General features: G+C 39.1%; 1 protein-coding gene and 1 pseudogene across 8 annotated transcripts in view; one reads left to right on the top strand and one right to left on the bottom strand.

The window, feature by feature from the left end:
* Window positions 1-15,130, bottom strand: part of LOC105855379 (spermine synthase pseudogene) — a 31,662-nt pseudogene that overhangs the window by 359 nt on the left and 16,173 nt on the right.
* The window catches only part of LOC105855380 (uncharacterized), a 125,772-nt gene continuing 110,658 nt past the window's right edge, over window positions 17-15,130 (top strand). For 4 of the 8 annotated variants that reach the window (XR_012919366.1, XR_012919367.1, XR_012919361.1 and 1 more), the window contains exons 1-2: window positions 17-5,559; window positions 14,478-14,505. The gene's annotated coding sequence lies outside the window, so the exon portion shown is untranslated. Of the gene's footprint in view, window positions 5,560-13,275; window positions 13,369-14,477; window positions 14,506-14,656; window positions 14,718-15,130 lie in introns of all 8 variants that reach the window. The other 4 variants (XR_012919364.1, XR_012919362.1, XR_012919363.1 and 1 more) reach the window with 4 other exon arrangements.

Raw genomic sequence — 15,130 nt, forward strand, 5'->3', positions numbered from 1 at the left:
ACAGCCACGCTTTTCCTCTCTGCGGACTAGTCCGGGGAGAGGTGGCTAGTTGAGGCGGCGGCCAATTACGTGGCGGACCTGCTGGTCTCAGTTGGCACGTCACTTCCGACTACTTAAGTTTTAGCCTTTTAACACTCAGGGATCAGGCAAGTTCTCCTGTTGGTGGGCTTCAGGTGCTTCCTGTCCTGCCCTGCCCGGCGAACTGTATCGAAACTATCTACCTCCCCTCCCCCTTTGGAGTGGGAACCGGGAGAGAGCTGGTCCTGCGACTCTGCTGCTCACCTTTGTATCCTAAGCTCCTTGTGCGGGGTCTGACCGCAGCAAGCTCCCAGTAAACACTCGTGGACTGGGTGAGAGTCACGGCCCTTTCTTTCTGCTTTTGGAGCTGTGTCTTGAGTTTTCTCCCCAAGGGCAGACGGAACTCCAGACTTTTGCATTATAGTCTCCTAGCTTTGCTTTCCTGCTGCTGGAAGCTTCTCGGGTCTGTGACTTTTGGAGGAAGCGGCTGAGGTGAGAAGGCTGGGGAAGAGTCAGCTGGTAGAAATGTGATGGGGCAGGGAAAAGATGCTGAGTGATGAGGCTGGGGCAGGGTCAGCTGGTAGAGGTGTGATAGGGAGGGAAGAGGTGCTGAGTAGAGAGGTGATGGAGCTGGGAAGGAGGTAGTGCTGGGCAGAGGTGTGAAGGGGCTGGGAGGTGGAGCTAAGGTAGAGTATGACACTGCTAGTGGAAAAGATAGCTTGTCCCCCTACTCCCACTCCCCGACCCCAACATTTTGGCAGGCAGAGTGTCGATTGAAAGATACGAGCAAATTTTGATGTACTCTTCTTGGAGACAAAATAGCCTAACTTGTTCCTGTGTAAGTTGCGCTACTGTTTACAGACACTGTGCGTTATTTAACTTCTCATCCTGGAAGCCAAAAACTATTTTCTTGCAGAAAATATGGTCAAATGTCTGAGGTATAAAGATTTAGGATCCTACATGCTAGTTATTGATACAGTTGAATTGGTCTGCTTTTTCATTACCGTTCCTTTGGTTTTTGTTCACTTTTCTTTTTTGGTAGTCAACAATTTGAAGAAGATTAAATTTGAGAATATTACATTGATCAACTTTGTTTTTTCTCATTGCTATTTGGCTGTTAGGGATTTTAGTAGCAGCAGCAGCAGCAGCAGCAGCAGTCTAGTTCACAGACATCTCAGTTCTAAGGTAGTTTAACAGCCACTAACTGGGTGGTCAGCCTCTTTAGCATTGGCTTTGGAGGGAGAGTGATGGTGGTGAGATTTGGTTTGTCTTTTGATTTGTTTATTTGTAGCATTTAGGATGTTGCTAGCTCCTTTCTGGCTTTCTCTTTGTGAATCACCAGGGAAGTGATTAGACCAAGGAAATTACCAGGAGGAAATCTAATTCTGAGGACTATGAAGAATGTGCTTGTCAAGAGACTAATATTAAGGAAATTTAATGCTGAATATGGAAAGAAGGGGGAGTTATGTCTAGGTAAAACTATAAAATTATGAAGGGCATGTGGTATGACATAGTACGGGGGTTGCAAACCTTTCCTGTAAAGAACCAGAGAGGACATCTTTTTGGTCTTGTGGCTCATAGTCAATTTTGTTCTGACAGTGTGAAAACAATAGACAATACTAAATGAGCATAGTTGTGTTCCAGTAGAATTACTTATGGATGCTGAAATTTGAATTTCATGTAATTTTCACATGTCAGGAAATATTGCCTTTGGATTTACCCCTCAGTCATTAAAAAATGTAAAAACTATTCTTAGTTTTTGTCCCATACCAACATATATAGTGGGCCATAGTTTGTTAACCCCTAATAGAATGATAATGAAGTACCCAGTATTTTTGACAAGAGAATAATTGGGAAAGAGAATGAACACAGTTCTATGATCTCTTATTTTCATCTATTTAATAACACAAAATAATGAGAGTCTGAGATCTTAACACAAATTAATTAATTAATTAATTTATTTATTTAGAGACAGAGTCTCACTTTGTTGCCCAGGCTAGAGTGAGTGCCGTGGCGTCAGCCTAGTTCACAGCAACCTCAAACTCCTGGGCTCAAGCAATCCTCCTGCCTCAGCCTCCCGAGTAGCTGGGACTACAGGCATGTGCCACCATGCCCAGCTAATTTTTTTTTCTACATATATTGGCCAATTAATTTCTATTTATAATAGAGACGGGGTCTTGCTCTTGCTCAGGCTGGTTTCGAACTCCTGACCTTGAGCGATCCGCCCGCCTTGGCCTCCCAGAGTGCTAGGATTATAGGCGTGAGCCACCGCACCCGGACTTAACACAAATTTATTACCACCTTTGAAACTTGGCTGAGATTTATGAATACACTAGAATACAAATGTATTCTTTAAACAAAGGAAGGGTATTCCTTACTTAAAAAGCATTAGTCCAGGGAAAACGAAATGATGCTGAGTTTCGATGCTGTTTATGTCAAGGGATTTTTAACACAGGAATAAACAAAAACAAATTATGATGGGGTGCAGTATAATTAAAAAATTTTTAAATACGTATTTTTAATGTTTTTACTTCAGTAAAGGAGCACATAAGTGATCAGATAAGGTGAGATGGGGTGCAGAGGGAGAGGAGGAGGAGGGCAGTTTTTCACTGTCCAGACTTCTGGGATTTTTACTTAGAAAAAGGCAAAGTACCTAATTTTCCCTTACCGTTTGTTTTCTCATTTTTTTATTATGAAAAATTTCAAACATAGAGAAAGACCATTTTCAGTTTGCTTTTTATACATTATATGTCTTTTATCTTTCCAGTTTAGTGACATAGAACTACCTCATTCTTTTTCAAGTTTGTGTTATTACTTCATTGTGTAGACATGTAATTTATTCACCATTTCGAATAGACGTTTAAGGTTATTTACAATTCTTTTTTTTTTTTTTTTTGAGATGGAGTCTTGCTTTGTTGCCCAGGCTAGAGTGAGTGCCGTGGTGTCAGCCTAGCTCACACCAACCTCAAACTCCTGGGCTCAAGCGATCCTCCTGCCTCAGCCTCCTGAGTAGCTGGGACTATAGGCATGCGTCACCATGCCTGGCTAATTTTTTCTATATATACTGGTTGGCCAATTAATTTCTTTCTATTTATAGTAGAGACTAGGTCTCGCTGTTGCTCAGACTGGTTTCGAACTACTGACCTCGAGGAATCCGCCCGCCTCGGCCTCCCAGAGAGCTAGGATTACAGGCGTGTGCCACCATGCCCAGCCTACAATTTTTATTAAATAAAGGCTGTAGTGAACATCCTTGCACATATATCTTTGGATTATCATGTCATTGTGTTAGTAGGATAAATTTCTAGAAGTTGGGCTGCTGGGTCAGAAGACATGGAGATTTAAAATTCTAGTAGATTCTTCCATTTTCCTTCCCATAAGGTTGTACTTATTTATATCCACACCCACCATATCATGAAATACAATAGTTCCCCCTTATCCTTTTTTTTTTTCCTTCTGAGGTTTCAGTTACCCCTGGTCAACTGGGATCTGAAAATTTTAAATGGAAAATTGCAGAAACAAACAATTCCTAAGTTTTAAATTGTGCACCCACAGTTCTGAGTTCCATGATGAAATCTCTCATCCTGCTTCTAACCCTTCCCCAGGGTGTGAATCATCCCTTTGTGAAGGGTATAGCACACTGTGTATGCTACCTGTCAGTCACTTAATATAGCCTTCTTGGTTATCAGGTCAACTGTATCATAGTGCTTATGTTTAAGTAACCCTTATTTTACATAATGATGGCCCCAAAGTGCAAGAGTAGTGATAGTGGCAATTCGGATCTACCAGTGAGAAGCCATAAAGTGCTTCCTTTAAGTGAAAAGGTAAAAGTTCTTGACTTAATAAAGAAAGAAAATTGTATGCTGAGGTTGCTAAGATCTGTGGTAAAAATGAATCTTCTGTCTGTGAAATTGTGAAGAAGGGAAAAGAAATTTGTGCTAGTTTTGCCATCACACCTCAAACTGCAAAAGTTATGGTCACAGTGCCTTCATTAATATAGAGAAGGCGTTAAAATTATGGATGGAAAACATGACCAGAAATGTGTTCCAAGTGACAGCAGTTGGGTTCGGTACTATCCTCCGTTTCAGACATTCACTGGAGATCTTGGAACATATCTCCCTTGGATAAGAGGCAACTGTTGTAGTCTATTTCCCTTCAGTGGTACCAGTGCTGATATCTTCATATTTCAAAAGAATTGGTAATATTTTTTATTTATAATTTTTAATGATTGCATTATAGGTCTTGTTTGCAGGTAATTTCTTAAAACACTTGTCAATAGATATTTACTTAGTTTTCTGGTGATTCTTACTTAGTTTCCATTTTGCTTTAGGTTTTTTTTTGTTTGGTTATTTGTTTTTGTTTTTGTTTTTTTTTTGCTAGGACACAGTGTTTTTTTAATGAGCTGGGCATGATGACATGCCCCTGTAGTCCTACCTAGATACTCAGGAGACTGAGGCGGGAGGATCGCTTGAGCCCCACAGTTGGAAGTTGCAATGAGCTGTGATCACATCACTGCACTCCAGTCTGGGTGACTGTTTCTTATAAAAATAAAATAAAATTCCTATGCCTTTTCTCCCATTACTCTGCCTTTTGTGAGTTGATTTTTCAGTGAACCTTTAGGAACAGCACTCTTCTAGATGGATGGTTCCTTGTGTGAGCTCGATTTATTAGCCACTTTGGGACCAGCGTCTACTGTAGTCGACAGCCACAGAAGAAGGCACACAGTGACTTTAGCCGACAGCCGTGATATGAAGGCGCACAGCCAAGTGTCGACTTTAGCCAACAGCTGTGATATGACTTTTCTAATTTTTCATTTATCAAATAAAATTGTGAACATTTAAAAATAACGTAATGAAAACATATATGTATATGTTACCTATTCTGATTTACATTACAAGGAAAGCTGCCTGTAAAGTAAAACAAGCTTTCAGTGCTTTAGAGCTTTCCTCGTCACACGAGCAAAACGGATTCGTCGTCAATGCACAGCACAAACTATTGCGTGGACTATGAGTGTCGGCTGTGGGCAAGGTTTCGTGGCCAGTGAGCATGGTACCAAAGTGGTTAAGTAGTCATCCTTCTCTCATTGAATAGACTTACACTTGTCATATGTTAAATTGTTTCATTGGAAGATCTGTTTTCGTTTTTATTTCTATATTCTAATCCTTCTTTCTATTTTTCTCTTATACCAACATCATACAAACTCTGTAATGATTTTTTTTTCCATCCTCTTCTCTCAAAGAAAAAAGCCTCTATTGTGATTCTGAGTGGAAGAGTATTAAGTGTATAACTTAATTTGGGTAGAGTTGGCATTTTTCCCATTCAAGAATGGTATACTTTTCCATTTGTTTGGGTCTTGTTTGATTCAATGAGATTTTGTAATCTTCTTCATATTTTCTTTTCTTTTTTGTTTGTTTTATATTGAGACAGAGTCTTGCACCATCACCCTGGGTAGATGCGATGGCATCATCATAGCTCACTGCAACCTCCAACTCCTGGGCTCAAGTGATCCTCCTGCCTCAGACTCTGGAGTAGCTGGAACTACAGGTGTGGGCCATGATACCCAGCTAATTTTTCTATTTTTAGTAGAGACGTCGCTGTTATTCATGCTGGTTTCGAACTCCCGAGGTCAAGCAATTCTCCTGCCTCGGCCTCCCAGAGTGCTGGGATTATAGGTGTGAACCACCATGCCAGGCAGATACAGATTTTATCATTTTTGTTACTGTTATGAATGGAGATTTCCTCCCCCTCTCCCCAATTTCCAGTAAGCAAACCAGATGCTTTATTACTTGAATAAAGAAGAAATAATTGATATTTGACTGTTTATCATATATAGTCCCTCTATCATAATCTGTTAATAATTATAGTAAGATTTTTTTAACTATAGAGTTTATTAAAGTGTGCCTGGCACTCCATGATTCAACAGGTTTCTCCAGATAATTCATATGAATTTGGCCAGAGAAGCAAATTTGAGATCTGCTAATGTTTATGCTAAAAATTCTCAAATTTTATTTCCAGTTGATATCTTTCTCCTGAAACCAGATACCTCAAGCTCAACATGTGTAAAACTGAACACATTATCTTCTCACTAGAACAAAAGAGATTACTTTTCTTTGCATATTCTAGCTAAGAGGTTTTGTTTTTCCTTCCCTAAAATTTTTATTTGTTTATTCTTTAGAGTTTTATTGTTTTTACTTAGCTTGAGTTGAAGCTCATGTTTTTTTTTTTTTTTTTGAGACAGAGTCTCACTTTGTTGCCTAGGCTAGAGTGAGTGCCGTGGCGTCAGCCTAGCTCACAGCAACCTCAGACTCCTGGGCTCAAGCGATTCTTCTGTCTCAGCCTCCCAAGTAGCTGGGACTACAGGCATGCGCCACCATGCCCGGCTAATTTTTTTTTCTATATATATTAGTTGGCCAATTAGTTTCTTTCTATTTATAGTAGAGACGGGGTCTCGCTCTTGCTCAGGCTGGTTTTGAACTCCCGACCTCGAGCAATCCGCCCGCCTCGGCCTCCCAGAGAGCTAGGATTACAGGCGTGAGCCACCGCGCCCGGCCCGAAGCTCATGTTTTTAATTGACACATAATAATTGTATAATATTTATGAGGTATAGAGTGATCTTTTGATACATGTATATACATTGTGTACTGATAAAATTAGAGTAATTTTTTTTCTCTTTTACGACTTTAATTGAAGCATTACTATTCATTTTTTTTAAAACTTTTAAAAGCACCAAATTTTAATATCTAAGTCAATTTTTGGGGAAAGAAACACCGTCAAGAACTTCCCTCCAGAACAAAACAATGATGTTCATTCCTCAAACATCCAAATTGAAGGTCTACCAAAACAAAAAAAAGCCCACACAGAAATAAAAACAAAAATCACATTCTAGGGGTCAGTGCATTTAGCAGTCTTCACTGTGCTGTCTAACTGTTCTTCAGCTGACTTTCAACAAAAATAATACCCTAGCTCATCAAAATATACATTTCCCATTTGCTTTTTTAAAATTAAAAATAATAATTAAAGAAAACTTCAAGAAATTCACAATCAATTGCCTGACTCATTTCGATGTCATGTACAGCATATGGAGGTCAGGAAGGTTATCTGCAGTACACATGATAGGGGATATTCATCTTTAAAGCTTAGCTTTCTTCCACACAGTGTAAAATACCCACAATTCCAAGTATGAAGGGACACAAACAATCTCAAATTCCACAGGACAATACAGGCGCCCAAGCTGTTCTTCATAGAGCGACAGGGCTTCTGTCAGATTGACACAGTTCCCCTGTGTGAAATATTTCCCATCCTTTTTCAACACTTTCATTGAGAGGTCAAGAATCAGTCTGAGGCCAGGTGCGGTGGCTCACGCCTGTAATCCTGGCACTCTGGGAGGCCGAGGTGGGCAGATTGCTCAAGGTCAAGAGTTCGAAACCAGCTGAGCAAGAGCGAGACCCTGTCTCTACTATAAGTAGAAAGAAATAAGTTGGCCAACCAGTATATATAGAAAAAATTTGCCGGGCATGGTGGCGCATGCCTGTAGTCCCAGCTACTTGGGAGGCTGAGGCAGCAGGATTGCTTGAGCCCAGGAGTTTGAGGTTGGTGTGAGCTAGGCTGACGCCACGGCACTCACTCTAGCTTGGGTAACAAAGCGAGACTCTGCCTCAAAAAAAAGAATCAGTCTGAGAAACTCCCATGTGGAATCTTCTTGTGGAGATTGGAACAGCCATCAAATCATTAATCACATAATCAGACTTTCTCCCTTCTTTGGTGTACCTCTTCAGTATTGGAATACAGTCTTCTATTAGAACCTGATAGCAGTCTCCTTTAAGATTGTCTAAGACATCACCTCAAGTTTTTCACATATATTTCTTACATACATCAATCACCATTTGGTCAGTCTCTATCTACCATAGCAACCATCTTTGGTTTCACTTTGACTATTTCACATAATATGCCCCCATCTCCACCTCCCAGAACCAATGCGTCTTTGCCAGTGTAATCTTTGCCACTGCCCATGATGGCCCGGGTATACGCCAAGTCACTCTGCCAAATTAACATCCCCACTAAGGATGAGAATATTCCCAAATTGCTTTGAGTGTAGAGTTTTAATTCTGACAAGGTGAATCTTCATCATACACCACTTCATCTGTGTTGTATTCAACCAGGCACCCATCAGCGGTGGGCCAGTATCTGTTGATGGCCCTTCCTCGAACTATGGGTGGTAATCGCTTCACTCATCCAGTACCGTCTTGGTTCAATTCTTTCATTCTTTCTTCAACTTTGTTCAAAAGAGTGTCAATTTCTTCTTTGCTCTGTGCGTCACTGTCCTAACTCTGAAGGTCCAGTAACACCAGTCCATGTGGGTAAATTCTTAAATTGGCAAAGCTGCTGTTTTTGTTTGTGTAGGTTGCTAAATAGCAGTGGTCCTGCCAGGTATGCACCGACTCTGCCATCCCCTGCTCCTGGAAATGGACTGGAGGCCTTTTAGAATGGTCTCGCCATCAGCTTTGGTGCCGAGCATGAAGTTGAGCGTGCTGTGCTGCTGCCATAGTGAGGCGAGGCCCTGTGCCATGCCTGGGGGAGGCAGCCGCGGGAGACTGGAGGGCCACGGCGTGTCGGGCTGTGGGGGGGGGCAAAATCAGGGTAATTATTATCTATCACCTTAAACATTTGTTCTCTTTATGGTGAGATCATTCAAAATCATCTAACTATTTTGAAATGTACAATACATTGTTTTTAACTATAGTCACCCTACTATGCAAAAGAACACCAGAAATTATTCTAACTGAAACTTTGTACCAGTTGACCAGACTTTCCCTATCTTCCCCTCTCTCCTACTCTCCCCAACCTCTGGTAAGCACTATTCTACTCTCTACTTACACGAGATAAACTTTTTTAGTTTCCATATGTGAGTGAGATTATGTGGTATTTGTCCTTCTGTGATTGGCTTATGTCATTTAACATAATGTCCTCTAGGTTCATCCATGTTGTTGCAAATGACAGGATTTCATTCTGTTTTATGGCTGAATAGTATTCTGTTGTGTATATATTCACCATATTTATATATTTTTTATTCATCTGCTGATGGACACCTACGTTGATGTCATATATTAGCTACTGTGAATAGTACTGCAATGAACATGGTATGCAGATGTCACTTGAACACACTGATTTTGTTTTCTCTGGATATATACTCAGGAGAGGAATTGCTGGATCACCTGGTAGTTCTATTTTTAATTTTTTGGGGAAGCTACATACTGTTTTCCATAATGGCTATACTAATTTACATTGTCACCAACAGTGTATTAGTTCCCCTTTCTTAACATCCTCACCAGCATTGTTATTTTTTATCTTTTTGATAATAGCCATTTTAACTGGGGTGAAGTAATACCTCATGGTAGTGGTGGTTTTTTATTTTTTAACCCTTTACACTCGCTTGCTTTTTTCTCGATTCCTTTAGTCTACTCGGGATTTAATTTTTGAAATAGCCCAGATTTTACAAATGCAGCAATAGAATAAAATACTGGAGTTTCTTTTCATACAAACTTATTTATTTGGATTTTTTTATATTTCAAATTATTGATACATTCAAAGAGTAATTTTATTTTTTAATTTTTTTTCTCTTTTATTCTTTTTTTTTTCTCTGCATACACCACTGTGACTTGGGACAAAGAGTAATTTTAATCTCTATAATTTTTCATGGTGTGATATTTTTTGAAATATTCACCCACATGAAGACCTGGTTTACATTCACATGGTTCGTAAATATAAATTGTCTCTCTTCTTCCTCTTTTGATTTTTCTGTTAGAACAAACAACACAATCTTTGTGTTTTTTGTTAGGGTGAGGTGTGATTATATGGAGCTTTCCATCTAAATGTTGCTCTAAGTTAGTGGATAATAGTCTAACCCTGGAAGTTCGTGGACCATCTCTGCATTTACATTTTACTTGTCCTTTCATGCTAATGAAAACAAGAAAAGATACTGGAAAAATAGACAAAAATCCCCTTTTCCCCTGTGGTGAAACTATGTGTGGAGTGTGGCTCCGCATACGAGCTACTACCAATGCTAACTGTGTAGAGTCACACTCGACATCCGAGTGCAAAGGGTTAAAGATAGGGTTTTGCTTTGTCACCCATGCTGGAGTGCAGTGGTGATCATAGCTCACTATGACCTGAACTGCTTGAGCTGCTGGGCTTCAGGTGATCCTCTTGCCTCAGCCTCCTGAGTAGCTGGTACTACAGGCGCATGCCATCATGCCCGGTTGGTTCATTTTTAAATTTTTTGTAGAGACAGGGTCTCACTGTTGCCCAGGTTGGTCTCAAGCAATCCTCCCGCCTTGCTTTGGCCTCCCTAAGTGCTGGGATTATAGATGTGAGCTGCTGTGCCCTGCCTTTTTGTGGTTTTGATTTGCATTAGTGATATTGAGCATTTTTTCATATACCTATTGACCATTTGTACATCTTCTTTTTTTTTTTTTTTTTTGAGACAGAGTCTCGCTTTGTTGCCTAGGCTAGAGTGAGTGCCATGGCGTCAGCCTAGCTCACAGCAACCTCAATCTCCTGGGCTCAAGCGATCCTTCTGTCTCAGCCTCCCAAGTAGCTGGGACTACAGGCATGAGCCACCATGCCCGGCTAATTTTTTCTATATATATTAGTTGGCCAATTAGTTTCTTTCTATTTATAGTAGAGACGGGGTCTCGCTCTTGCTCAGGCTGGTTTCGAACTCCCGACCTCGAGCAATCCGCCCGCCTCGGCCTCCCGGAGAGCTAGGATTACAGGCGTGAGCCACCGCGCCCGGCGTGTACATCTTCTTTTGATAAATGTTTATTTAGATCTTTTGTCTATTTTGTAATTATTAGTATTTTTTGCTATTGAATTGAGGTCCTTATATATTCTGGATATTAACCCCTTGTCAGATGCTTAGTTTGTAAATATTTTTTCCTGTTGTATAGATTGTCTCATTGTTGATGTTTCCTTTGCTGTACAGAAGCATTTTAGTTTAATATAATCACCATCTATTTTTGCTTTTGTTGCCTGTGCTTTTGAGGTTCTATCCAAAAAAATCCTTGCCCAAACCAATGTCATGAAGCATTTCCCCTGTTTTTTTCTAGTACTTTTATAGTTTTGGATCTTACATTTAAGTCTTTATTCCATTTGGAGTTGATTTTTGTGAGTAGTGAGAGGCATCTAGCTTCCTTCTTCTGCATGTGGATATCTAGTTTTTCCAGCACCATTTATTAAAGAGATCATGTCGATTCCTCACTATGTGTTTTTGACACCTTTGTCAAAAATCAGTTGGCTATAAATATATGGGTTTAATTTTGAGTTCTTGATTCTGTTCCCCTGGTCTGTGCGTCTTTTTTTTATGCCAATTCCATGCTGTTTTGGTTACTATAGCTTTGTAGTTTATTTTTGAAGTCAGGTAGTGTAATGCCTCCAGTTTTGTTCTTACTCAAGATTGCTTTGGCCATTCAGGGTCTTTTTTGGTTCTATGTGAATTTTAGGATTTTTAAAAAAATTTCTGTGAGAAATGTGATTGATATTTTTATAGGGATTGCATTGAATCTGTAGATCACCTTAGGTATTATGGACATTTAACAATATTAATTCTTTCAATCCATGAACACTGGCTACCTTTCCATTTATTAATATTCTCCCTATTTCTTTCTTCAGTGTTTTATAGTTGTCATTGTGGAGATCTTTTACCTTTTTAGTTTAATTTATTCCTAGGTATCTGTGGCTATTATAAATGGAATTGCTTTCTTGATTTCTTTTTTCACATTGTTTGGTGTTGGCATGCAGAAATGCTACTGATTTTTGTATATTGATTTTGTACCCTGCAACCTTATTGCATTCATTTATTAGTCCTAACAGTTTTTTGGTGGAGCTGTAGGGTTTAAATATCACGTTGTCTGTAAACAGGGACAATTTGACCTCTTCTTTTCCAATTTGGATGCCCTTTATTTTTTTTTTTCACTTACCTAATTGCTCTGGCTAGGACTTCCAGTAGTATGTTGAATGGAAATGATGAGAGTGGGCATCCTTGTCTTGTTCTAAGCTTAGAAGATAAGCCTTCAGTCTTTCCCGTTGAGTATGATGTTAACTGTGGGTGTCTCATATATGGACTTTATTGTGTTGAGGTTTGTTTCTTCTACACCTAATTCGTTTAGAGTTTTTCCATGAAGGGATGTTGAATTTTATCAAATGTGTTTTGAATTGATTCTATGATTTTTGTCCTTCATTCTATTAATGTGAGGTATCATGTTTATTGATTTGTGTGTTTTGAACGATCCTTGCATCATTGGGATGAATCCCACATGATTAGATGGTGAATAATCTTTTTGATGTGCTATTGGATTCGGTTTGGTAACACTTTGTTGAGTTTTTTGCATCTAAGTTCATCAGGGATATTGGCTTATAGTTTTATTTTTTTATTCTATCCTTCTCTGGTTTTGGTAACAGGATAATGCTAAGCTTGTAGAATGAATTAGGAAGAATTCTGCCTGTTTCAATTTTTTGGAATAGTTGGAGAAGAATTGGTGTTAGTCTTTACATGTTTGGTAGATTTTATCAGGTCCTGGGCTTTTTTTGGATGAGATACTTTTATTAGTGATTCAATCTTGTTCCTGGTTGTTTGTGTGTTCTGGTTTTCTATTTTTTCTTGATTCAGTCATGGTAGATTGTGTGTGTTCAGGAATTTAACCATTTCTTCTAAGTTATTCAATCTGTTGGTGTATCAGTTCACAATAATCTCTAACAACCTTTATATTTCTGTAGTATCAGATGTTTGTTTATTTGTTTAATAGACAGCTCTGTCTCGGAGCTCCAGGGAAATAAATGCCCATTATAATGAGGCTCAAACTCCTAGGCTCAAGCAGTCCTCTAGCCTCAGCCTCCGGAGTAGCTGGGACTATAAGCTATGGTATCAGTTTTGATGTCTCCTTTTTCATCTCTGATTTTATTTTTTTGAGTCATCTCTTTTTTTTCTTAGGTAGTCTAACTAAAGGCTTGTCAATTTTGTTTGTCTTTTCAAAAAAACAGCTCTTCATTTTGTTAATCTTTTGTATTTATTTATTTATTTTTTTATTAATAGTCACTTTTCTTTTTTCCCTGTCACCGAAGTAGAGTACAGTAGCATGACCATAACTCACTGCAGCCTGAAACTCCTGGGCTCAAGGGATCTAAGCTGCCTAAGTTTCCCAAGTAGCTGGGAATAAATATGTGTGCCACCATACCTGGCTAATATTTTTTTCAATTTTTTTAAAGGTGGCATCTTGCTGTATTGCCCAGGCTGATCTTGAACTTCTGGCCTCAAGCCATCTTTCCACCTCAGCCTCCTGAGTTGCTGGGATTACAGACGTGAGCCACCATACCCAGCTATTTTGTTTCTTTCTACTCTGAACTCTATTATTTTTTTCCCTTTACTAATTTTGGGTTTAGTTACTGTTTTTCTAGTTCCTAGAGGTTCAGTGTCAAATTGTTTGAGATATTTCTGGTTTTTTTTTTTTTTTTTTTTTTGAGACAGAGTCTCTCTTTGTTGCCCAGGCTAGAGTGAGTGCCATGGCGTCAGCCTAGCTCACAGCAACCTCAAACTCCTGGGCTCAAGCAATCCTCCTGCCTCAGCCTCCTGAGTAGCTGGGACTACAGGCACGCGCCACCATGCCCGGCTGATTTTTTGTATATATATTTTTAGTTTGCCAGTTAATTTCTTTCTATTTTTAGTAGAGACGGGGTCTTGCTCAGGCTGGTTTTGAACTCCTGACCTCGAGCAATCCACCCGCCTCGGCCTCCCAGAGTGCTAGGATTACAGGCGTGAGTTACCACGCCCGGCCCTCTTTCTGTTTTTTGATGTAGGTGTTTGTTACTATAAACTTTCTTCTTAAGACTGTTTTTGCTATATCCCTTAGGTTTTGGCATGTTATGTTTCCATTTTCAATTGTCTTAAGAAATTTTTTAATTTCCTTTTTACTTTCTTCGTTGACCCATTGGTTGTTCAGGAGCATGTTGTTCAATTTCCATATATTTTTACAATGTCTAAAATTCCTCCTGTTAATGATTTCTAGTTTCATTCCATTGTGGTCAAAAGATACTTGATAGGATTTTGATTTGTTTAACTTTGATAAGACTTGTTTTGTGGCCAGCATGTCCTGGAGAATGTTCCATGTGCTGTTGAGAAGAATGTGTTTTCTGCAGCTGTTGGATGGAATCTTCTACAAATGTGTTAGATCTGTTTGGTCTAAAGGCCAGTTTAACTCTGATTTTTCTTTGTTGATTTTCTGTCTGGATGATCTATTATTAGTCCATTGCATAAAGTAGGTTGTTGACATCCCCTATTATTATTGTATTGCAGTCTTTCTCTCTCTTTAGATCTATTAATATTTGCTTTACATATTGGATGCATGTGTATTGTAATTGTTATATCCTCCTTCTGTATCATTATATAATTGCCGCCTTTTTTTTTTTTCCAGTTTTTGGCGAAAGTCTGTTTAATCTGATGTAAGTATTGCTATTCCTACTCTTTTTTGCTTTCCATTTGCAAGGCATATCTTTTTCTGTCTCTTCACTTTCAGTCTATGCATGTCCTTACAGGTCATATGGGTCTCTTTTAGGCAACATATAGTTTGGTCTTGTTTTTTAATCCATTCAGGCACCCTGCATCTTTTAATTGAAGAATTTAATCCATTTACATTCAAGGTAATTATTTTTAGGTAAGTGCTTATAATTGCCATCTTGTTACTTGTTTTCTAGTTTTATGTATCCTTTCTTCCTTCCTCTCTTACAGTCTTCCTTGTGGTTAAGTGATTCTCTCTAGTGGTATGTTTGATTCCTTGCCTTTTATTTTAGTGTTTCTTTGATAAGTTTTTGCCTTGTGGTAACATGAGGTTTACAGAAAGAATCCTATACTGTTGACTCTTGAACAACGTGGGTTTGAACTTGGTAGGTTCACTTATACACAGGTTTTTTTCAGCCAAACATGGATCAGAGATATAATATTTGTGAGATGTGAAAATCGTGTATATGGAGGGCTGACTTTTTATATATGCAGGGTCTACAGGGCTGACTGTGGTACTTCAGTATGCATACATTTTGGTATATATTGGGGGGGGGGTCCTGGACCAAT

This window comes from Microcebus murinus, chromosome 5 (assembly GCF_040939455.1).
Source record: "Microcebus murinus isolate Inina chromosome 5, M.murinus_Inina_mat1.0, whole genome shotgun sequence".
NCBI lineage: Eukaryota > Metazoa > Chordata > Mammalia > Primates > Cheirogaleidae > Microcebus > Microcebus murinus.